The 25,650-nt window shown below is 46.5% G+C and overlaps 1 non-coding gene and 6 pseudogenes across 1 annotated transcript; all 7 read right to left on the bottom strand.

The window, feature by feature from the left end:
• Positions 1-4,976: 4,976 nt before the first annotated feature.
• On the bottom strand, positions 4,977-5,096 carry LOC141269989 (5S ribosomal RNA; annotated as a pseudogene).
• A 621-nt stretch (positions 5,097-5,717) lies between these two features.
• Positions 5,718-5,836, bottom strand: LOC141266914 (5S ribosomal RNA). The gene has a single exon (XR_012320933.1). It is a non-coding gene; the product is annotated as a 5S ribosomal RNA (ribosomal RNA).
• Positions 5,837-6,776: 940 nt separating this feature from the next.
• Positions 6,777-6,896, bottom strand: LOC141270046 (5S ribosomal RNA; annotated as a pseudogene).
• Positions 6,897-14,549: 7,653 nt separating this feature from the next.
• Positions 14,550-14,669, bottom strand: LOC141268756 (5S ribosomal RNA; annotated as a pseudogene).
• Positions 14,670-15,275: 606 nt separating this feature from the next.
• Positions 15,276-15,384, bottom strand: LOC141268946 (5S ribosomal RNA; annotated as a pseudogene).
• Positions 15,385-16,327: 943 nt separating this feature from the next.
• LOC141269115 (5S ribosomal RNA) lies at positions 16,328-16,447 on the bottom strand (annotated as a pseudogene).
• Positions 16,448-17,053: 606 nt separating this feature from the next.
• On the bottom strand, positions 17,054-17,172 carry LOC141269879 (5S ribosomal RNA; annotated as a pseudogene).
• Between the last annotated feature and the right edge of the window lie 8,478 nt (positions 17,173-25,650).

The following is a 25,650-nucleotide window of genomic DNA, read 5'->3' as shown; positions in this document are numbered from 1 at the left end:
TTCCGCATACAACTCCTCCTCCTCTACTTCCTCCACCTCCTCTTGTGCCACCACCTGACTCCGAATTCTGTTTAACATGTGCTCCAGCATGTAAATCACCGGAATAGTCATGCTGATAATGGCATCGTCAGCACTAAACATCTTCGTCGCCATTTCAAAACTGTGCAGAAGGGTGCATAGGTCCCTGATCTGAGACCACTCCTCCAGCGTGATTTGCCCCACCTCTGAATCTCGTTGGCCCAGGCTATACGTCAGAACGTATTGCACCAGGGCTTGTCGGTGCTGCCACAGTCGCTGCAACATGTGCAGAGTTGAATTCCACCGGGTAGGCACATCGCATTTTAGCCGGTGAAGTGGCAGGCCCAACGACTTCTGTAGAGATGTAAGTCGGTGAACTGCGGGATGCGAACGGCGGAAGTGAGCACACAGCGACCGTGCCCTCTGCAGAAGGCCATCTAGTCTGGGATAGTGGGCTAAAAATTGCTGGACAACCAGGTTCAACACGTGAGCAATACAAGGCACGTGTGTGACATTGCCCCGGCGAAGGGCCGCACCCAGGTTTGCAGCATTGTCGCACACGGCCTTCCCTGGTTTCAGGTCCAGTGTAGACAACCATTCATGAAATTGGTTCTCCAGAGCTGACCACAACTCCTCAGCTGTGTGACTCACATTTACCAGACATTTCAATGTAAAAACCGCCTGATGACGTTGAGCCCTACTGCCAGCATAGTAAGGAGGTGTGCAGGATCCCTTCTGCGCAGTTAGAAAGCTTGTGGCATGACCAGACAGGCTTTGGGTGCAGGTGGAAGACCGAGAGGAGGTTGAGGAGGCAGAAGCAGTGGAGGAACTTTGACATAAAGAGGATTGACGCACAACTCGTGGGGACGGCAAGACTTGGACAGCAGCCCCTTGTCCTGCTGTCACCATAGTTACCCAGTGCCCAGTCAGCGACATGTAACGCCCCTGTCCATGCCTACTCGTCCAAGTGTCTGTGGTGAAATGCACCCTGTCACACGGAGAGTTTCTCAAAGAATCGGTGATGTTGTGTGCGACATGCTGGTGGAGCGCAGGCACACCTTTCTTTGAGAAGTAGTGCCGACTGGGCATCTGGTACTGGGGCACTGCGACGGACATAAGGTCTCGAAAATCCTCTGTGTCCACCAGGCGGAAAGGCAGCATTTCTGTAGCCAAGAGCTTGCAGATGGTGAAATTCAAACTCTTAGCTTTCTCATGGCTAGGAGGAAATGGTCTTTTACTTGTCCACATCTGAGGGACCGAGGGCTGGCTATTGTGCTTAGACGGGGTTGATAAGGGTGTCCCCGGCAAACTGCCGGTCTGTGAGGAAGATGCAGGCGGACATGTTAGGTTGCCTTGATCCAAAGGTGGTGCTATCGATGTCGGACAGCGCTCAACACCAGCTGGTGTTACCACCTCCAAAGAAAATGATGACCTGCCAATCACGCTGGCTGTTGCGGGTAAAGAGGTGGCAGGTCTGCGCCCCAAAACAGGTGTGACTGCTGTCCCCCCAGTCACAGAGGATGAAGAGGCCGCGGATGCACAAGATATGGCAGACGGTGATTGGCCCGGCCGGCTAGGCCGCATTGTAGCACACTGAGCTTCCCACTGCAACTTATGCTTCATGTCCATGTGCCGGTTCATGCATGAAGTACTCAAACTATGTATTTTTTGGCCTCTACTTAGCTTTTGCTGACAAATGTTACAGATAACACAAGTTGGGTCATCTTTATCGATCTGAAAAAAATGCCCAGGCTATGCAAGGCTTAGCACCCATGCGACCTGAAGAGCCACCACGACTTGTGGTGAGAGGCAGAGTTGTGTTTGAGGATGCAGTTGTTGACGTGCTTCCAGTACTACGTCTCTGTCCAGGAAGGCGCAAGCTGACCTCGTCGTCACTAGCATCTTCCTCCACCTCCTCTGCTGACCTCATCTCTTGGCTGACTGTGGGTTGACAGTAAGTGGGATCTCCGACCTCATCATCATCACCCTGTGCGTTATCACACCCGTCGTCCTCAGAGCCAACCTGTTCCTGCCCTGACAAAAAACTAAAGTTGTCGCTCCAATCAGGTATTTGAGTCTTATCATCGTCTTCCTCATTGTCTCCACCAACAGGAGTTACAGTTTGGGAATGAGGGTCTACATTATGGTCAGAACCTTCTGCGTCTGGTCCTGGATCCGACTCATAAAGATTCTGGGCATCAGTGCAGATAATTTCCTCGTCTGGATTCACAGAAGCGCTGGAGTCGACCTCTGATTCCCAGGCTATAGTATGAGTAAACAGCTCTGCAGACTCAACCATCTGTTCTACCTCATACTCAGACGGGCAGCTGGAGATTTGGGAGCTGTGAGGAAGCAAGTGCGATTTGGGTGACACCTTTGAGGACTGGAGTATTTGTGATGTTGAAGTTGATGTGGAGGAGAGCCCACTTAAAGGAGCACTTGATATCCGTTGAAGCACCTGCTGTTTTTGTGCCTCATCTGGAATTTGTAGCGATTGGCGTGGCCGTAAGAAAGGGATCTTATCACATTGTCCGCTAAAAGAAGTAGACATTTTAGTTTGGCTGGAAGATGGTCTTTCTTCTGCAGATGATACTGTTGCTTTAACACCTACCCCACGGACACAACCTTTTTTCCCCTTCCCAACACGCCTATTCCCCTTTCCACCAGCAGCAGGCCTTTTTCCACTCATTTTGGTGGTTAACTAATTCACAACTCTGGAGTTGTTTGCACAAAAAAACAATGGATTGTTAACCGAGCAGAGCTGAGTGGCCAAACTGTGGTATTAGGCCAAAACTATTGGCTGGGTTAGATGCAGAAAAAAATTATTTTGAATTTGCAACCAGATGGAGGTCAGTATAGATGGACTAATACAAATAGTCCCACACACTGCTAGAAGCCCAAATATTTTTTCAGAGGTACTGTAGATGCAGATAAAAATTATTTTTAATTTGCAACCTGATGGAGGTCAGTATAGATGGACTAATAGACCAAGTCCCACACACCACTAGAAGCCCAAATATTTTTTCAGAGCTAGATGCAGAAAAAAAATATTTTTAATTTGCAACCTGATGGAGGTCAGTATAGATGGACTAATAGACCAAGTCCCACACACCGCTAGAAGCCCAACTATTTTTTCAGAGCTAGATGCAGAAAAAAATTATATTCAATTTGCAACCTGCTGGAGGTCAGTATAGAAGGACTAATAGAAAAAGTCCCACACACTGCTAGAAGCCCAAATATTTTATCAGAGCTAGATGCAGAAAAAAAATATTTTTAATTTGCAACCTGATGGAGGTCAGTATAGATGGACTAATAGACCAAGTCCCACACACCGCTAGAAGCCCAAATATTTTTTCAGAGCTAGATGCAGAAAAAAATTATTTTTAATTTGCAACCTGATGGAGGTCAGTATAGATGGACTAATAGACCAAGTCCCACACACTGCTAGAAGCCCAAATATTTTTTCAGAGCTAGATGCAGAAAAAAAATATTTTTAATTTGCAACCTGATGGAGGTCAGTATAGATGGACTAATAGACCAAGTCCCACACACCGCTAGAAGCCCAACTATTTTTTCAGAGCTAGATGCAGAAAAAAATTATATTCAATTTGCAACCTGCTGGAGGTCAGTATAGAAGGACTAATAGAACAAGTCCCACACACTGCTAGAAGCCCAAATATTTTTTCAGAGCTAAATGAAGAAAAAAAATATTTTTAATTTGCAACCTGATGGAGGTCAGTATAGATGGACTAATAGACCAAGTCCCACACACTGCTAGAAGCCCAAATATTTTTTCAGAGCTAGATGCAGAAAAAAATTATATTCAGTTTGCAACCTGATGGAGGTCAGTATAGATGGACTAATAGAGTGATGCTATGCCCAAAAGATTTTACTTCACTAGGTGCAGTAAAAAAATTGGTATTCTATACACAGGTGTTATATCTTGCAACACAGATAGGCTACTCCACTGACTAACACACTCTGCAATAGGCCAAAAAGGATTAGCTTTGCTAGATTCAGCCAAATGCTGTGAAAAAAACTTGCACAGCACTGGCACAGACCTGCCTGGCAAAAACTGATAGGAACTCATGTAACCTAGTCCTGAAAAGGACTCCAATTACAATTAGTCTTTACTCCCACAACCTATCTATTTAAGAGCACAGACCTCCCTGATAAAAGTCGTAGGAAATGCTGTAACCTAGTCCTTAAAAGGACTGCAATCACAACTATTCCCTACTCCCAAGCTATCTGTATATTTGTGTGAAAATTGGCTTGAAATTAACAAGGTATAGCGCACACAGCAACAGCGGTGCCGTCTAACACGCAGCTGCAGCAGTGAGAAAATGGTGGCGACGGGGAAAATGGCTTGGTCTTATAGGGCAAGGACATGTGACATACACTGCCAATGACACATGCCCTTGCTTGTGTGAAAAAAAGCACTTCGCTCCGTGTGTGCGCTGCTGATAGGCTGACAGATTGCACCTCCCCACTGCAAATGCGGGAAAGAGAAAAAAAAATGGAGATCTTCATTGTTCCTGCAGAGATCCATCCCCTGCCCCTCCCCCCACCCCGCTGTACACTCAAACTGCGTATTAACATTAATTTTCATCGTTACTGAGAAAAAATCCAGTTATGATTTTGGTGCACGAACAGTTATCGAACATAACCTCGAACAGCCGAATTTTTCTCAAATTGTTCGTGTTCGCCGAACGGCTCGAACACCGCCCAAAACAGCTCGAATTTTAGATTGGCGAACAGTTCGAGTAGAACAACGCTCATCTCTAGTGGCAAGGAGCTCGGTGTCAGGCCTGCGTGAAGGCGGCGGGGTAGAGTACTTAGCTGCCAACTGGCTCAGAGGCCTTGGGGCTTCCATCATCTAAGTTACTTAAGGTCGGTGTCCGGCAAGGCGCCGTTCCATGCTAGCCGAGCTGGGCAGTAGGGCAAAACGTCATCAAAATGGTCTACAGCACCCAGTGTTCCCAGGACGTCTCCCATCCAAGTACTGTCCGAGCCCAGCCCTGCTTTGTTTCCAAGATCAGACAAGATCGGGCGTATCCAAGGTGGTATGGCCAGTAGACGCTGCTTGATCCATCGCCCGGCCAGCCTTTCTCAGGAACGCTCGGTGGCGAGCAATCTGGCCGTGACGGGGCGGGCTCCGAAGGGTCCATGCAAAGGCTGTGCCGTCCCTACAGGTGTGGTTTGTTTAGCAGTGATTAACCCGCCGCATCAGGTGTCTTCAAAAATGTCTCGGCGCAGGGTCTCCTGCAGGCTAAACCCTTCATCGCGGTAATGTGACAGAAAGAGCAAGCTGGACCCGTAACCTGGGGGCGGAGCGAGACGTCCAGGGGTGAATGAAGGAAGAGGGTGAGATGGTTGCCAGTGACTTTGAGCTGCTCTTCAGGGGGGAGGGTCGTGTTGCCTGCAAAGGTCTTCTGCTTGGGGTTACCGGTGGTTGCCTCCAGCCACGCGGGAGACGCCGATCCTGGTGAAAAGGAGCCTAGTATTAAAAGTAAAGAAGCAACAATGCTGGAGGCCCACGGTGATCAGAAGGATGCTGGTATTTTGCAGAGATGAAATTGCGCAAGAGAGAAAGCAAATGAAAAAAAGAAAAGAGAATGAATGTGTGCACTTGTGAAAGGGAATGGAAAAAAGGCATAGAAGAGAGTGCCCCCTGCTGGTGGAAGGAAGGAAAAACCAAATGCCTACAGCACCTGGTATTCCCAGGCAGTCTCCCATCCAAGTACTAACCAGGCCCAACCCTGCTTAGCTTCCAAGATCAGACAAGATCAGGCGTGTTCAGGGTGGTGTGGCCATAGGCAGAGATAAGCCTCTCACTTGATGCTTTTCTACTTTGACGTCTGGCTGCCGGCTGCCCTTTCCAGTGCTCAGCAAGACCAGGTCCTTTTGTGCTTTCCCTTCTCTTCAATTTTTTTGCTGGCTTCCTTAAAAGGTCTTGTAGACACAACGCCCCACTCAGAGCCGCTGAGCTCACTGATCGGCTGCAGCGCTGTCGACGGAACGTCAGCTTCACGGCCAATGCCACAGGCCGGAAGCAGAGGCGAGACTCACCGGTAGACCCTGGTAGGGTGAGTAGTGCGCGGTTAGTTGCTTTCTAATAGCCTGCAGCCAGGGATTAACTTTTAATGAAAGGGAACAATCCCTTTGACTGTCTGCAGCGCGCCACACCTAGGAAGCGCACTCTCACACACAAGCCACCATGCACATGTGCTCGCACGTGACAACACCCCCTATCTGCCTCTACAACCTCTCCATCACCATGCATCAGTCTCTCCTGCCTGTTTTATGATTTCAGGGCCCTAGCAGGAATCACCCCCCCCTCCCCAATTCCTTCCGCACCTTCCTTGCCTTCCTTGCACTGAGGTTAGCTCTTTGTCAGCCGTCTGGCTTGGTTACACAAGCTTCTTTGCAGAGAAACATGTTACTTCTGCTGGCCCTCGCTAGGCGGCCGGCATCCAAAACCTTCCCTGGGCACCTGCTGAAAGCCTGGCCCCTTCACGGCACCGGGTGCTTTTAAAGCCATCATTTCCACACGGCGAGCTGCGGAGTCAATAAGCACTCCTAGCCGTGGCAAGGAGCTCGGTGTCAGACCTGCGTGAAGGCGGCGGGGCAGCGTACTTAGCTGCAAACTGGCTCAGAGGCCTTGGGCTTCCATCATCTAAGTTACTTAAGGTCGGTATCCGGCAAGGCGCCGTTCCATGCTAGCCGAGCTGGGCAGTAGGGCAAAACGTCATCAAAATGGTCTACAGCACCCGGTGCTCCCAGGAGGTCTCCCATCCAAGTACTGTCCGAGCCCAGCCCTGCTTTGCTTCTGAGATATGACGAGATAGGGCGTATCCAAGGTGGTATGGCCAGTAAACGCTGCTCAATCCATCGCCCGGCCAGCCTTTCTCAGGATCGCTTTGTGGCGAGCAATCTGGCCTTGACGGGGCGGGCTCCGAAGGGTCAATGCAAAGGCTGTGCCGTCCCTACAGGTGTGGTTTGTTTAGCAGTGATTCACCCGCCTCATCAGGTGTCTTCAAAAATGTCTCAGCGCAGGGTCTCCTGCAGGCTAAACCCTTCATCGCGGTAATGTGACAGAAAGAGCAAGCTGGACCCGTAACTTGGGGGCGGAGCGAGACGTCCAGGGGTGAATGAAGGAAGAGGGTGAGATGGTTGCCAGTGACTTTGAGCTGCTCTTCAGGGGGGAGGGTCGTGTTGCCTGCAAAGGTCTTCTGCTTGGGGTTACCGGTGGTTGCCTCCAGCCACGCGGGAGACGCTGATCCTGGTGAAAAGGAGCCTAGTATTAAAAGTAAAGAAGCAACAATGCTGGAGGCCCACGGTGATCAGAAGGATGCTGGTATTTTGCAGAGATGAAGTAGCGCAAGAGAGAAAGCAAATGAAAAAAAGAAAAGAGAATGAATGTGTGCACTTGTGAAAGGGAATGGAAAAAAGGCATAGAAGAGAGTGGCCCCTGCTGGTGGAAGGAAGGAAAAAGCAAAAGCCTACAGCACCTGGCATTCCCAGGCGGTCTCTGTTAAATGGTTAATTATGGAAATTCTTTTGGAATGTTAATCGATAATCATTTTTCTGAGTTCTATGCCTCAGCCATCGTGTCTAGTTGACATGCGCTATTTGTGTGTGTATTTTTGGTTCACTACCATATGTAGAACAGGTGTCCATACGACTGGCTATAAGAGCCCATGGTATAGAAAGGGGGGGCTCTCTTGCTCTGCCCACCCCACAAGACACAGAATCTTCATGCTGAGAAGCAGATGACATGTAGGCCTGGACACATGCTGGACAAAGACATGATTTACCAGCCAGGATCCAAGGAAAGATGGGTGAATCTCAACAATTAACTAATAATGGACAAATGGACAATTACTTTATAACTAATTATTGTATGTACCTGCTGCAATCTGATTCTTTTTAATGGACTATCCAAGAATAAATAGATACATTTTTTTATAAGAATATCGTGATATTGATACTTTGAGAAGTCCTCAGTAGAAAAAAATAATACAGGAAGAGTATTATTTTACAATGGTGAGCCAGCCAGTCCTGTTTTTTTGTTTTTTAAATTAAGTAAGTGAATATCTTCCGTGAACAAGGGGGGAGTCCTGACGAGCTGAACAGCTGTTGTTCACGTGTCAGTAAATTCACTAGTTTGTCACGAGAAGCAGAAAGGACCTACAGACTGAGGAAAGACAGGAAGCAGAGGTACTAACAAGGAACAGAATCACACAGGAAAATAATCAGACGAACTGAAGACAGGACGTGTTGATAAAGAGAAGCCAAGGAATCTTAAGGTAAGCAAAATATGGATATAATTTCTTCTTTTGCTAAACAAAGTAATATTAATTTCAAAGGTAATGTAGGAGATGACATAGAAGTTTTGTGGCTCAGTTTATACAAAGAATGTGAATTGCAGAATTTACAGTTAACTTCTAAATTGGTAAATAGAGACAAACAGAAATTGAGAAATATTCTACATTTGGTAGATTTTTTTCTTAGTCTTGTGTTAGAGATTTCTAAGCAGGAAAATAGTGTAGAAGTGTCAGACGGTGATACTGATTCTGACTGTAATGTGGAAAATGAACAAGAAGTAAGACACGTGTCTGTAACTGAAGGTCACCTTGGGTCTGACCAAGAGACGGACATACAGAAACCTGACATGGGAGGAGACATGACTGACATACGAGAAACCGACATACTATGTGATGTGGGAGGAGACGTGAGTGACGTAGGAGGAACGGACGTACAAGAGCCACTAAAAATATCAGAGAATTCTGGAATTACCCAGGCTCAACTCCAAATTAAAATGAGGAAAAATTTGCTGAAATTATACAAAATCATGCCAAAATATGATGTCAAAATCCATGCCTGTAGAAATTCAGAGACATTTGAGAGCTTCTCTGATAAGTTTGATTTATCCAATGAGGAGAGGAATCAATTATTTAAAATATGGATTCCTGTGACATTGTCCAGACGTTTACATTTAATGCCCTTTGAAAATGACTCTCCTAATGGATGGGAAAATGATTCGGACAGATTAAGATATTTGATTTATTGTGTCACAAAGGATTTTCCCAACATAGAAGATCTGCAGAAACTAAGGATTGGTAGGAAGGAATTTACATATACATTCATGTCCATATTTGAACGGTTGTACAAAGCTCTCATCAAAAATGGAAAAGTACAACATATGATAACAACTTTTGTACAAAAATTCAAATTCCTAAATTCAGTTTCCCAAGTTATGGCATCACAAAAAAATTCATTATTTGAATGTGCGCAGATGCTGGATTTTGTTAGAAAACATGAGAATCGTGAAAAGAAAATAAATCAAGCTAAATTTATAAAACCAGGAAAGGTAAAATCTTACCAAAAGCCAATATCAAACTCTCCTAGACTGAGTCATCCCCATAGTGAACTCTATCAAATACGCAGAAGATTTCATATATGTTATAAGCCATATCAGCCAGTGCAAAGATCCATCTCTCCACAGAATGAGTTAATTCTCAGTCAGAACTGTGATTCTCTAAAAAGGAAAATGGCTGAAACTGATGGACAGAGACAGGTGAGACGACCAACTCACTGTGACGTCATGGAATGTGGACAGAAGAACAGGCAGTTCTCTGAGGTTTTGAAGGATAGAAAAATGTCTTTTCTAAATAGGGCGTTCCTGGAGATATTTGAGAGAGACAGAAGATTTGGTTTAGGGAGTGGCTAAGGAAAAACTGTAATTATAATGTTGTATCAAAATGTAATACAATGTCACAATATTTATTTATAATCTCATACAGTAAAATTGTAGTTACATAGTTTCTAATAGTTCATATATATATATATATATATATATATATACATATATATATATACACTTGTCTAAGTAGAGATTGCGTATAATTGTTTTTATATATATGTTTATAAAATATATATATATATTAATTAATAAATTAGAACTTCATATATATAAATTTAAGTAGCAATATTTTGAATTACATTAGAACCAACCAATATATGTATAAGATATTTAAATAATTCTGTTTCTGTATGAATTTGATATTTAATTTTATTTTCTTATATTTCCTTAGAGTTTTCATTCCAAAGCAGGATTTGATCAAAGAACTCTAAAATGGATTTATTTCTTTATTCACACAGGAAGTGAAAAAATTGCATGATTTTATGTGTATAACATTTTAAAATAATAACAATATATCTAGTTGAACTGTAATATATATGTAATACTTATTAATTCTTTTGTGTTGCTAATATTTTCTGTGCATGAAGTGTACGTGCAAATTAAAGTAGCTTTACAGCATGACGTGTGACAGCTGCGGCCTTTGAACTTTGAGCTAATAGTATAGGATCCCATTCATTCTATTTTCAACTGATGTAACTTAAGACCGGGCAGCCAGTGAAAAAAGAATCTAAGACAAGAGTTTTTTCAAGTGTCTGAAATTCCAGTGACTTACTCTCATATTATATAATATGTACTTGGGGAATATTCAAAGAAATATAAAGATATTCAATTGATATGGCAATGCGCATTAATAAATTGGGATACAACAATTTTGGGTTAAATATATATATATAAACTAAAACTTCATATGTGGAATGTTTGAGTTGAACAGATCTGTGAATGTCAGAGTGAAGGTGACAGATGAGTAAATCAGCAGCTGCTAAGTGTGATTGATGTGACAGAGGCCTCGTATGTTTGTAAGTTTAAAAAAAAAAAAATGTTTCTTTATGTGAAGGTACAAAAATATATTTAATTCTGAGGAAATTATAATACATAATTTGGTATTATCTACATATATATATTTCTATATTTCTTTAATAGTTATTATTTCTTGATTTAACTAATAGTGGATAAGGGCAACCACACATCAAAATGGTTTACAAAGCAAATTTATATTTAGAATAATTTTCCACATGATAATATTCTTGAATAACTATAATATTATTTTTAATGGTTACCTAAATAGGTACACACCTCTCTTTAGTCAAATCTATGATACTCATCGATATGAAATTTATGCACAATATTTCTAGAAGAATAATTATTTTTAATTGGGTTCTGATATATACATAAATTTTATAAAATAATTTTTTTGGTATTAAGGGGAAAAATGTGTTTTTTATCCTGATTACATAATCACTTTTGATCAATACTTATTTTACACACATTTAATAAAGAAGAAATAATAAGGTACTATGGTATAATTAAGAAGGGTATTACATGCAAAGTTGCATAATTTAATATTTTTTGGTGGTACAAGGTTATGACAAATATGAAATCATCCAGATAATGGAGATATAAGGGTATTTTTTATGGAGAATATAATTACTCTGCATTTGTCATTAAAATTTAAAGGCCTTATTTTTATTTTTATTCTTATTTTTACTCTTAATTTTATTTTTCATTTTTAAAATTTTATTCTTACTTTATGCTTCTTATTTTTCTATTTTTTCATTTTTTAATTCTCATTTGATTTTATTTCAGTTCAATATCTCAATTGAGAAAACACGTTAATATTTAATAAAGTAATGTCTAATACAAGAGTATTGCTTCATTAAATATATATTGCTAAGGAAAAAAATGTTTACATTTTCTGAGTAAACACAACAATTCATTCATTCATTTATTCATTCATTCATTCATTCATACATTCATATATTTATTCATTTTGGTTCAGGAGTATACATTCTTTGATATTATTGGTTTAATAAAGATATAAAAACTTGTTTTTTCAAAATACACTGACACCTATGGGTTGGAAAAGGTAATTACACCTATGACATAAAAATGTTCTATCATATGGAGAACTTGATTGATAATGAATTATTATCTATTATTGTTTATTATTCCAAACATAATTTATTTAAATATTTTGATAATAATTAGATGGATATTACTGATTGCTATGTTACGCTGTGTTATTATAGGTTAGGAAAAACTGCCAGATTTGGTATCAGATTAGGGAATGAAGACTTCAATCAAGACATCGCAATTATGAATTCTATCTTAATAAAGACTTTTAATTTTTATAAATCAAAGAGATTCTCAAAAGTTACAAGAAGAAGCAACTGATATCCGGACGTCTCAGAAGGTAACAGGTGTGAATGCTGAGTGTTATAATAGACTGTGTCCATTACATACAATACAATTCACACCACTGATCACCAGGACGGCAGAGGACGATGATCCTATATGTACTGTGTTGTGTTCAAGTTTCATCACGTTCCACTGGTTTCTTATCACCTGCAACGCTTCAATGAAAGCTGGTGAACAGGTAATACCTGGCATATGTGTCCTGTATATAAAGGACTGAGTACTGGTTATGGTGCTATATAAAGCAGGAAAGTGTCAAGTTAACCCTTGCTTTACTGACCAAAGACGTCACATCTGTTCCAAAAGTGACACGAGACCAGTGCGGACACACGGAAGATTCCAAAGACGATCCAACGTAAGTCCGGGTGACACTGCACAGATATTAAAGCTACATTTCATCCATGGACTTTGTTTTCTTATCAACTGACACACATGATCTTTCTAATAAAGAGTACAGTTTATGGACTGAACAATAATGAACACAATTATGGACTGTACAATATCTACATGCTGTAATTTATTTCAAAGGAGTTTTCATCTAAAGACTGTGTTATAAAGGAACCAAGAAGAAGACGAGACGACGACCCGATGACAACAGATGATGACGATTGAACCCGCGATTGCTTCAATTTATATATAGGGAAGTATAATTATACATATTAAATGAATATTAGTCGCGGCTTACCATAACATGAATTCACATCATTATATAACAATAATCCGATATTGATACTATTATTACTATTATTATTATTATGGAAATTTAATGATATTGCCAAGGAAGAAGGAAAGAAAAAATGATTGATGAATGTATCTTCTTTTGAGAAATTTCAGTTAAAGTCCTTTTATTCTCAAAAAGGGGGAAATGTTAAATGGTTAATTATGGAAATTCATTTGGAATGTTAATCGATAATCATTTTTCTGAGTTCTATGCCTCAGCCATCGTGTCTAGTTGACAGGTGCTAGTTGTGTGTGTATTTTTGGTTCACTACCATATGTAGAACAGGTGTGCCATACGACTGGCTATAAAAGCCCATGGTACAGAAAGGGGGGGCTCTCTTGCTCTGCCCACCCCACAAGACACAGAATCTTCATGCTGAGAAGCAGATGACATGTAGGCCTGGACACATGCTGGACAAATACATGATTTACCAGCCAGGATCCAAGGAAAGATGGGTGAATCTCAACAATTAAGCTAATTATGGACAAATGGACAATTACTTTATAACTAATTAGTGTATGTACCTGCTGCAATCTGATTCTTTTTAATGGACAATCCAAGAATAAATAGATACATTTTTTTATAACAATATCGTGATATTGATACTTTGAGAAGTCCTTAGTAGAAAAAAAATAATACAGGAAGAATATTATTTTACAGTCTCCCATCCAAGTACTAGCCAGGCTTGACCCTGCTTAGCTTCCAATATCAGACGATATCGGGCATGTTCAAGGTGGTGTGGCCGTAGGCAGAGACAAGCTTCTCACTTGCTGCTTTTCTACTTTGACGTCTGGCTGCCGGCTGCCCTTCCCAGTGCTCAGCAAGACCAGGTCCTTTTGTGCTTTCCCTTTTCTTCAATTTTTTTGCTGGCTTCCTTAAAAGGTCTTGTAGACTCAACGCCCCACTCAGAGCCGCTGAGCTCACTGATCGGCTGCAGCGCTGTCGACGGAACGTCAGCTTCACGGCCAATGCCACAGGCCGGGAGCAGAGGCGAGACTCACCGTTAGACCCGGGTAGGGTGAGTAGAGCGCGGTTAGTTGCTTTCTAATAGGCTGCAGCCGGGGATTAACTTTTAATGAAAGGGAACAATCCCTTTGACTGTCTGCAGTGCGCCACACCTAGGAAGCACACTCTCACACACAAGCCAGCATGCACACGTGCTCGCACGTGACAACACCCCCTATCTGCCCCTACAACCTCTCCGTCACCATGCGTCAGACTCTCCTGCCTGTTTTATGATTTCATGGCCCTAGCAGGAATCACCCCCCCCTCCCCAATTCCTTCTGCACCTTCCTTGTCTTCCTTGCACTGAGGTTAGCTCTTTGGCAGCCGTCTGGCTTGGTTACACAAGCTTCTTTGCAGAGAACCATGCTACTTCTGCTGGCCCTCGCTAGGCGGCCGGCATCCAAAACCTTCCCTGGGCACCTTCTGAAAGCCTGGCCCCTTCACGGCCCCAGGTGCTTTTAACGCCATCATTTCCACACGGCGAGCTGCGGAGTCAATAAGCACTCCTAGCCGTGGCAAGGAGCTCGGTGTCAGGTCTGCGTGAAGGGCGGCGGGGTAGCGTACTTAGCGGCCAACTGGCTCAGAGGCCTTGGGGCTTCCATCATCTAAGTTACTTAAAGTCGGTGACCGGCAAGGCATCTTTCCATGATAGTCGAGCTGGGCAGTAGGGCAAAACGTCATCAAAATGGTCTACAACACTCAGTGTTCCCAGGAGGTCTCCAATCCAAGTACTGTCCGAGCCCAGCCCTGCTTTGCTTCTGAGATCAGACGAGATCGGGTGTATCCAAGGTGGTATGGCCAGTAGACGCTGCTCGATCCATCGCCTGGCCAGCCTTTCTCAGGATCGCTTGGTGGCGAGCAATCTGGCCGTGACGGGGCGGGCTCCGAAGGGTCCATGCAAAGGCTGTGCTGTCCCTACAGGTGTGGTTTGTTTAGCAGTGATTCACCCACCGCATCAGGTGTCTTCAAAAATGTCTCGGCGCAGGGTCTCCTGCAGGCTAAACCCCTCATCGCGTTAATGTGACAGAAAGAGCAAGCTGGACCCGTAACTTGGGGGCGGAGCGAGACGTCCAGGGGTGAATGAAGGAAGAGGGTGAGATGGTTGCCAGTGACTTTGAGCTGTTCTTCAGGGGGGAGGGTCGTTTTGCCTGCAAAGGTCTTCTGCTTGGGGTTACCGGTGGTTGCCTCCAGCCACGCGGGAGACGCTGGTCCTAGTATTAAAAGTAAAGAAGCAACAATGCTGGAGGCCCACGGTGATCAGAAGGATGCTGGTATTTTGCAGAGATGAAATAGCGCAAGAGAGAAAGCAAATGAAAAAAAGAAAAGAGAATGAATGTGTGCACTTGTGAAAGGGAATGGAAAAAAGGCATAGAAGAGAGTGCCCCCTGCTGGTGGAAAAAAGGAAAAAGCAAAAGCCTACAGCACCTGGTATTCCCAGGCAGTCTCCTATCCAGGTACTAACCAGGCCCGACCCTGTTTAGCTTCCGAGATCAGGTGTGTTCAGGATGGTGTTGCCGTAGACGGAGACAAGCCTCTCACTTGCTGCTTTTCTACTTTGACGTCTGGCTGCCGGCTGCCCTTTCCAGTGCTCAGCAAGACCAGGTCCTTTTGTGCTTTCCCTTCTCTTCAATTTTTTTGCTGGCTTCCTTAAAAGGTCTTGTAGACAGAAGGCCCCACTCAGAGCCGCTGAGCTCACTGATCGGCTGCAGCGCTGTCGACGGAGCGTCAGCTTCACGGCCAATGCCACAGGCCAGGAGCAGAGGCGAGACTCACCGGTAGACCCGGGTAGGGTGAGTAGAGCGCGGTTAGTTACTTTCTAATAGGCTGCAGCCGGGGATTAACTTTTAATGAAAGGGAACAATCCCTTTGACTGTCTGCAGTGCGCCACACCTAGGAAGCACACTCTCACACACAAGCCAGCATGCACACGTGCTCGCACGTGACAACACCCCCTATCTGCCCCTACAACCTCTCCGTCACCATGCGTCAGACTCTCCTGCCTGTTTTATGATTTCAGGTCCCTAGCAGGAATCACCCCCCCCCTCCCAAATTCCTTCTGCACCTTCCTTGCCTTCCTTGCACTGAGGTTAGATCTTTGGCAGCCGTCTGGCTTGGTTACACAAGCTTCTTTGCAGAGAACCATGCTACTTCTGCTGGCCCTCGCTAGGCGGCCGGCATCCAAAACCTTCCCTGGGCACCTTCTGAAAGCCTGGCCCCTTCACGGCCCCAGGTGCTTTTAACGCCATCATTTCCACACGGCGAGCTGCGGAGTCAATAAGCACTCCTAGCCGTGGCAAGGAGCTCGGTGTCAGGTCTGCGTGAAGGGCGGCGGGGTAGCGTACTTAGCGGCCAACTGGCTCAGAGGCCTTGGGGCTTCCATCATCTAAGTTACTTAAAGTCGGTGTCCGGCAAGGCATCTTTCCATGATAGTTGAGCTGGGCAGTAGGGCAAAACGTCATCAAAATGGTCTACAACACTCAGTGTTCCCAGGAGGTCTCCAATCCAAGTACTGTCCGAGCCCAGCCCTGCTTTGCTTCTGAGATCAGACGAGATCGGGCGTATCCAAGGTGGTATGGCCAGTAGACGCTGCTCGATCCATCGCCTGGCCAGCCTTTCTCAGGATCGCTTGGTGGCGAGCAATCTGGCCGTGACGGGGCGGGCTCCGAAGGGTCCATGCAAAGGCTGTGCCGTCCCTACAGGTGTGGTTTGTTTAGCAGTGATTCACCCGCCGCATCAGGTGTCTTCAAAAATGTCTCGGCGCAGGGTCTCCTGCAGGCTAAACCCTTCATCGCGGTAATGTGACAGAAAGAGCAAGCTGGACCCGTAACTTGGGGGCGGAGCGAGACGTCCAGGGGTGAATGAAGGAAGAGGGTGAGATGGTTGCCAGTGACTTTGAGCTGCTCTTCAGGGTGGAGGGTCGTATTGCCTGTAAAGGTCTTCTGCTTGGGGTTACCGGTGGTTGCCTCCAGCCACGCGGGAGACGCTGGTCCTAGTATTAAAATTAAAGAAGCAACAATGCTGGAGGCCCACGGTGATCAGAAGGATGCTGGTATTTTGCAGAGATGAAATAGCGCAAGGGAGAAAGCAAATGAAAAAAAGAAAAGAGAATGAATGGGTGCACTTGTGAAAGGGAATAGAAAAAAGGCACAGAAGAGAGTGCCCCCTGCTGGTGGAAGGAAAGAAAAAGCAAAATCCTACAGCACCTGGTAGTCCCAGGCTGTCTCCCATCCAAGTACTAACCAGGCCTGACACTGTTTAGCTTCCGAGATCAGACAAGATCAGGCGTGTTCAGGGTGGTGTGGCCGTAGGCAGAGACAAGCCTCTCACTTGCTGCTTTTCTACTTTGACGTCTGGCTGCCGGCTGCCCTTTCCAGTGCTCAGCAAGACCAGGTCCTTTTGTGCTTTCCCTTCTCTTCAATTTTTTTGCTGGCTTTCTTAAAAGGTCTTGTAGACACAACTAGTGTTGAGCCACCCCCGTAGTGTTCGAGTTTGGTTCGGTTTGTCGAACACCCGTGTGTTCGCCGAACTGTTCATCGAACTGTTCGTCGAACACCTTCGAACACCGTAAAAACCAATGGCAGGCAAACAAAAACACATAGAAACACATAGAAAACACATTCAAAGGTGTCCAAAAGCTGACAAACTGCTCAGAAGACATAACTAACACATGGAAAAGTGACAAGTACATATAGTCATGCGAAAATAAAAGAGGTGGAGGAGTAAAAGGAGGGGGAGACACAGATATAGGCATGTCATGCCCTTCTAAAATCCAAAAAGTGAGAAGCCGACATGGCCAGTCCGTTCCTGCCCGTGCCACCTCCGTGTCGCCGGGTTTGTGCCAGAGCCGCGGTAGACCCTGACGGCCAGCCCCCCTCTCCTAATACTGGTGCCTGTCCGCTGGTGGGTTGAGCCCCCCGCGGTGGGGGGGGAGTAACATCTGCAGAAGAAAGACCATCTTCCAGCCAAACTAACATGTCGACTTCTTTTCGTGGACAATGTGATACTGTGATACGATCCCTTTGTTACAGACACGCCCATCATTACAAATTCCAGATGAGGCACAAAAACAGCAGGTGCTTCAGCGGATATCAAGTGCTCCTTCAAGTGGGCTCTCCTCCACCTCAACTTCAACATCACAAATACTCCAGTCCTCAGAGGTGTCACCCCAATCGCACTTGCTTCCTCACAGCTCCCAAGTCTCCAGCTGCCGGTCTGAGTATGGGGTAACACAGATGGTTGAGTCTGCACAGCTGTTTACTCATACTATAGCCTGGGAAACGGAGGTCTGCTCCAGAGCTTCTGTTAATCCAGACGAGGAAATGATCTGCACTGATGCCCAGAATCTTTATAAGTCGGATCCAGGACCAGATGAAGAAGGTTCTGAGCATAATGTAGACCATTGTTCCCAAACTGTAACTCCTGTTGGTGGAGACAATGATGAAGACGATGATGAGACTCAAATACCTGATTGGAGCGACAACTTGACTTTTCGGTCAGGGCAGGAAGAGGTTGGCTTTGAGGACGACGGGTGTGATAACACACAGGGTGATGATGACAAGGTTGGAGATCCCACTTACTGTCAACCCACAGTCAGCCAGTCGATGAGGTCACCCGGGCCTTTGCCTGGCCTTTGGGATGTCGCGGTGGTCGGCTCCCTGGCCCGTACCCTGCGGTCACTCTTTAAAAGGGTGGATAATTGTTAATTTTATAAGAGTTTGTGACACCACCTGTGGTATCTGGTGAGAAGCACCAACGCTGCAGCAGTCCACTGAGGCCCGTGATAAGGCAGCTCGATGGTATAGCTCCCCACAGGTGGAGCTAGGTCTCAGGTCAGCGTATGCAGGGGGAATGCAGGACAGGCGAGACCCAGCTGGGTCAGAGCAAGAGCGGAAACGGACACGGTAGTCACTTCAGTACCTTTTACTGGAGGAAATTCAGGCACATCCTGGAGCACTGTAGGGTGAAGGGTGCATATCAGGATCCTCCCCAATGAGCGGGTGTAGGGCCTCCTGTTTCTTGCCTCTGCGCAGTAAGTTTCTGACCTGCCTGGAGCTAGGCCTAACTTTGTCTCTGTCCTGCGCTGGCTGACCTTGTGGTAGGGCCTTCTCTTGAAGTTCACGCTCCCAGTATGCTGGGCCTAAGCGTCTCCTGGCTCTGTTACGTATCAGTACCTTAGCGATCCTGGGACTTGTAGTTCTCCAGGGATTCCGGTTATGCCTTACTGGGTCATAGAGATCCCGGTAAGCTCGGATCCGGTGTCCGGTAAATGCTTCGGGGTGAGCTTGTTAAGCTCCTCTGCCCCTTATGTACTAACTCGCCACTCGCCTTCGGCCTACTCGGGCCCTCAATAGGCTATACACACTAACGGCAGCTTGCCGCGCTTCACCGATCTTCTGACGCCGGCACACCTTAAGCTCTATCTGGGCTCCCTGAATCTAGCTAGCAGGAGCCTCGTGCTCCACTGCTGAACTATTAACTGAGTTCTCTAGACTAGACTGAGCTCCACTGCAGACTGACCTCTCTTAGGCTTCTCTACTGCAGGAACTCTTCAGAGGAACTGAACTGCCTAGCTCCACCTTCCCTATTTATATCCCTAACGGGCTCCCTCTGCTGGTCTGAGGTGGAAGGTGGAGATGTGTGAATGTTTATGGGGCCTCTTGTGGAGGATTCCATCAATACACTCTTCTAGGATCTGTGATACCAAGCGCAGCGGGGCGTCACAGATGCTATTGACGACGAGGTTAGGTTGCGCCTTCCTGGACAGAGACGGAGTACTGGAAGCACGTCAACAACTGCATCCTCAACCACAACTCCGCCTCTGACCACAAGTCGTAGTGGCTCTTCAGGTCGCATGGGCTCTAAGCCTTGCATAGCCTGGGCATTTATTCAGATCGATAAGGATGACCCAACTCGTGTTATCTGTAATATTTGTCACCAAAAGCTAAGTAGAGGCCAAAAAATCCATAGTTTGAGTACTTCATGCATGTACCGTCACATGGATATGAAGCATAAGTTGCAGTGGGAAGCTCACTGTGCTACAATGCGGCCTAGCAGGCTGGGCCAACCACCATCTGCCCCATCTTGTGAATCCGCGGCCTCTTCATCCTCTGTGACTGGGGGGACAGCAGTCACACATGTTTTTGGACGCAGACCTGCCACCTCTTTACCTGCAACAGCCAGTGTGATTGGCAGGTCATCAGTTCATTGGGAAGTGGAAACACCTGCTGGTGTTGAGAGCTCTCTGACATCGAGAGCACCACCTTTGGATCAAGGCAACCTAACATGTCCGCCTGCATCTTCCTCACAGACCGGCAGTTTGCCAGGGACACCCTACTCAACCCCGTCAAAGCACAACAGCCAGCCCTCGGTCCCTCAGATGTGGACAAGTAAAAGACCATTTCCTCCTAGCCATGAGAAAGCTAAGAGGTTGAATTTCACCATCTTCAAGCTGTTGGCTACAGAAATGCTGCCTTTCCGCATGGAGGACACAATGGATTTTTGAGACCTTATGTCCGTCGCAGTGCCCCAGTACCAGATGCCCAGTCGGCACTACTTCTCAAAGAAAGGTGTGCCTGCGCTCCACCAGCATGTCGCACACAACATCACCGCTTCTTTGAGAAACTCTGTGTGTGACAGGGTGCATTTCACCACAGCCACTTGGACGAGTAGGCATGGACAGGGGCATTACATTTCGCTGACAGGGCACTGGGTAACTATGGTGACAGCAGGACAAGGGGCTGCTGTCCAAGTCTTGCCGTCCCCGCGAGTTGTACGTCAATCCTCTTTATCTAGAAGTTCCTCCACTGCTTCTGCCTCCTCAACCTCCTCTCGGTCCTCCACCTGCACCCAAAGCCTGTCTGGTAATGCCACCTGCTTTCTAACTGCGCACCTCCTTACTATGCTGGCAGCAGGGCTCAACGGCATCAGTGTTTACTTTGAAATGTCTGGGAAATGTGAGTCACACAGCTGAGGACTTGTGGTCAGCTCTGGAGACCCAGTTTCATGAATGGTTGTCTCCACTGGACCTGCAACCAGGGAAGGCCGTGTGCGACAATGCTGCAAACCTGGGTGCGGCCCTTCGCCGGGGCAATGTTACACACGTGCCTTGTATGGCTCATGTGTTGAACCTGCTTGTCCATAAATTTTTAGCCCACTATCCAGGACTAGATGGCCTTCTGCAGAGGGCACGGTCGCTGTGTGCTCACTTCAGCCGTTCGCATCCCGCAGCTCAACGACTTACATCTCTACAGAAGTCGTTGGGCCTGCCAGTTCACCGGCTGAAATGCGATGTGCCGACACGGTGGAATTCAACTCTGCACATGTTGCAGCGACTGTGGCAGCACCGACAAGCCCTGGTGCAATAGTTTCTGACGTATAGCCTGGGCCAACGAGATCCAGAGGTGGGGCAAATCACACAGCAGGAGTGGTCTCAGATCAGGGACCTATGAAGTTGATGCGCCCCCTTGGCCGTGGGGTACCCGGAGCCGGGCCGGTAGACGCTGGGGGTTGAAGTCACTGTGGCGGTGACCCGGTCTGTGACCCAGGGCGGTCAATCCAACGGTAATTTGTATATATGGATTTTATAATGTCCGACTACGCCACCTGTGGAGTGCGGCCAAAGGGGCCGCCGCTGCGGAACAGTCCTCTGAAGCTGGTGGTTTTGCTGCAATGGTATTATTACTCACCACAGGAAGAGTGTAGCTTCAGGGCAGTGTGGGTGGATGATGGTGGTTGTAGTGCAGGGAGTCAGTAATGAACACAGAGTCCGTGTGATGCAGTCCCAAGATCTTTACTCACAGTTGTTGCAGTCCAGATTACAGGTACCAGAGCTATCTCACCCGTCGTGCTGTGCGTACTCAGTGAGGGGCTCAGTCCACCCCCAGATAGCTCCGGAGTACTTAGCAGGACCCCCTTCTATGTGTCCTTTCTCTGGCCTTCTCCCTGCACCTCACACCCAGTGACACTTCTATCCGGTATCCTCGGGCCTTGGCGGGCGACTTGTGTTCCGTCCCCTGGGTCCTATGTGGCTACCTTCTTAGTGAGACTGGTGTGGACTTTTGCCTGCAGTACATGAAATGCTGCAGCCTCCGGTTTCTAGTTGAGCCTTGCTGTTTCTCCTCTAGTTGAGGGACCGGTTCCCCTTATCTGGCCTGACCCCTCTACCTCCTGGTAGCAGCGGGAGTACAGGTGGCCTTCTGCACGGCCCGTAGCCCTAGGGTCCATTCGGTTCCTGGAGCCTTCCTGCTCCCACTCCTCTCTTCTCTCCTTCAGTCCTGGGCCTCCCAGGCTAGGCCCGCCTCCGGAGCAGAGCTCATGTCGAGCCTCTGCTCCTGTCACTTTTCCTCCTCTGACTGGCTTGCTCTTTCTAAGATGGCTTCCTATTTATACTCTCCCTGTCATGTGCTCCCCTAAGCTGCTCCCCTAAGCACCCACTACATAGGATCCTCCCACCAGCTAGGGACCTGGGACTGTGCGCTCCCTTAGGAGCAATCTCGCCCTAACCCCACTGCGGGTATGTGTTGGATGCAGGTGTTAGGGTCCCGAGCCATACGCCTTCCTTACCTGAGGGTGAGATACCACACCTCTGGGTGAGATGCAGTAACTCTGTGGTGACTGCACCCTCAGGGGCACCACACACCTTTCTGCACAGTTTTGAAATGGCGACGAAGATGTTTAGTGCTGACGATGATGCCATTATCAGCATAACTATTCCGGTGATTTACATGCTGGAGCACACATTAAACAGAATTCAGAGTCAGGTGGTCGGACAAGAGGAGGTGGAGGAAGTAGAGGAGGAGTCGAATGCTGAAGGGATAACATCTCCAAGGTCCAGACGGTTGGCAGCACCAAGGAGGCAGGCATGGGAGGGTGGGGGAGAGGGATTAAACAGGGCGCATGGTAGCAGCTAAACTGTTGAGGAAGGTGCAGGAGCCGAGGAAGAAGTGGAGGATGAACTGGCGATGGGCATGGAAGACTCATCAGATGAGGGAGACCTTGATCACATTTCTGTTGTGCGAGGTTGGGGGGAGAGGGCAGAGGAAAGAAGCATGATTCTTACCTCGCTACCAACACAACAAGGACTTGGTCCTCCTGGATGCGCAAGACACATGAGTGCCTTCTTGCTGCACTACCTGCAACATGACCCTCAGATTGCAGAATTCGAAGTAATCTCGACTACTGGGTTGCCACACTCTTAGATCCCCGGTACAAAAGTAAATTTGCCGAAATAATTCCTGCCATAAAAAGGGATTGACGCATGCAGGGGTATCTGCAGACGCTGTTGCAGAATCTTACATGTGCTTTTCCACAAAACACCAGTGGTGCACGAAGTGAATCTCACAGTTCTAACTTGCCAACCGCAGGACTGTCGAGTCTTCATCACTCAAACCGTAACAGTAACACAGTATCTGCTGGTAACAGCAATTTTGTGAAATCGTTTCACCACTTTTTTAGACCATCCTTTGCAAGGCCACAGGAGACAAGAAGTCTGACACATAGTCAATGCCTAGAGAGGATGGTGCAGGAGTATCTCCAAGTGAACATCGAAGCCATGACTGTGTCACTGGACCCTTGCTCATTTTGGTATTCCAATCTGGAAAAATGGCCGGAGCTCGCCACTCATTCCTTGGAGATCTTGTCATGCCCTGCAGCCAGTGTTCTCTCTGAACGTGTGTTCAGCGCTGCTGATGATGTGCTGACAGATAAGCGCACGCGGCTGTCCACTGAGAATGTAGACAGACTCACGTTCATAAAGATGAACAAATCATGGATTCGCAAGGACTTTTCTAATCCTGTGTTATCCTTGGGAGGCTAAAAGCTTGAGGATTTGGTAATATCACCTCACCAACCGTTTTAAGCAACTGTGGGGCAATTGATGCCACTTAACCCTAGAACGCATGACCATAAAAATCTACACTTTCATATACCTGGGGCCTTTTAGGCCCGTGTGCAAATAACATTGAATAACTCAAACTGAAATGACAGACAACTATATACATGAAGAATACCTAGAGTTTCAAAATTCTAACTAAAGTAATCTTGCAGAAAATAGAAAACAATTAACAGGGCGGGACTGCGAGGCCCCAGGTATGCGTTCTAGGGTTAAGTGGTGTCTGTGCCACAATTTTGGGAAAAAATGGAAACTCTTTTTGGAGTCCCCTTGCTGTGTCTTACGTGACGTTGGCATCGTCAATTCCAGGTGGGCTGGGTCGCTCCCCCCCCCCCTTTTAACTGTAAGAAACTACATACACTATGGCTTGGGGTAACACAGATGATTGAGTCTGAAGAGCTGTTTACTCAGAGGTCTGCTCCAAATCTTCAGTGTCTGCTAGTCAGCGTAGAATTTTTAACTACATCTAGCCTAGGCAATACTTTGGGCGTAGTAGCCCAGCTGCGAAGCAAGCTGCACCACCTGTGTATCTAATAAGAATTTTTAAATGCATCTAGCCTAGGCAGACTGTGGGGACCCCCAAACAAACCCAGACGCTCAGCCCCCCTACCGCCCCCCTTTCCTTGACAATACAATAATGTAACTCTTACAACTGGATGGGTGAGGATCGGTCACAGCTTTATTAACTCTTTATACTCATTCCATTAGAAAGACATTTTATTTCTAAAATAATTCAGCTTGTTGCAGCATGCCCTGGGTCTCCACTCCGGCAACTTGGCCAACAAGTGTAACTCTCCAACATGTCCTTTCTATTTCCAGGCCACGGAGGATCCTGCGTACTCGTATGCAGGACTCTGACCCCCACCCATCACTCTTAACGCTTGTTCCACTCCGTCCTGGAGTCCTGACAGGAATATGTCCAGTCCAATATCCATTAATTGAACACCGTCGGGCCGTATGAGGCCTGCTTTATCTCCTTCCAGTTGTCGGTGTCGTACCACTACACCGCCTCTGTCTCTTCTAAATTTTGCCATCCGAATATTTATTACCCGCCTTGTCCGTTCGATGGCCGTGATGTCTCGCGCACCTTGCCATACCGCTATCGGCACAATCTCTGACCATACTATAGCTAGTTTTGTGAAAAATTCTCTGAAGCGCTCAGTGTCTAGTTTCATTATTTCCATTAGTTATGCGCTCTTGTGATGACCTAGGTTGTTTCCCCCGGCCTGTATAACTAAGATGACCAGACATCTTGCCTCTCTCCCTACCTTGATTACCTCCATTAGTACCTGTGGACATAGCAGGCCTCTAATACCTCTCCAGTTGAAATATGTGTTATGAAACTCTAATTTCCTCCCACCTGGGCGGACTTTCGCCCTTTAATCTGCCCAATATATATACGAGTGGCTTATCACCCACACTGTTGGCTTAGCATCACCTGTAAAAGAAACAAACCACGTTAGGATAACAAGTCCGGTCTTATGTATCTTGCCAAACACGTGGATCACCATCTCTCTATCCTCTGAACTTCCGTTTCTGACAGTCCTGCTCTTGCTGCTTCTGTGGCCGCGCCTATGCGGAATGAGTGTGTCCCGTAATCTTTGGGGTGGTTCCCTGCCGATGTTATGCATTTATTAAATATAGCTTGGAACTGGTATCTTGATAATGGCGTCCCATCAATGTGTGATAGGAACAAATTACTTTGTGATCTGATGGTTAGATATGGTTTTACTATTGTTACCCGACTCAGTGTACCGTTTGTGGGTTGTAGAAGTACCCAAGTGCCCCTGCCCGCTGGAACCATTTTCGATTTGTGTATGCGTAGACGTATTGCATTATTGCCTATGACTACGTCCTGGTGTAATAAGCCTCCACTGGTGCTAATTTTGGATTGAGGGA

The sequence above is a fragment of the Phyllobates terribilis genome, unplaced genomic scaffold (assembly GCF_046119375.1).
Source record: "Phyllobates terribilis strain yellow unplaced genomic scaffold, ASM4611937v1 Scaffold_4__5_contigs__length_816908805, whole genome shotgun sequence".
NCBI lineage: Eukaryota > Metazoa > Chordata > Amphibia > Anura > Dendrobatidae > Phyllobates > Phyllobates terribilis.
Note: the sequence above shows the minus strand (reverse complement) of the source record. Positions and strands in the feature narration are given on the sequence as shown.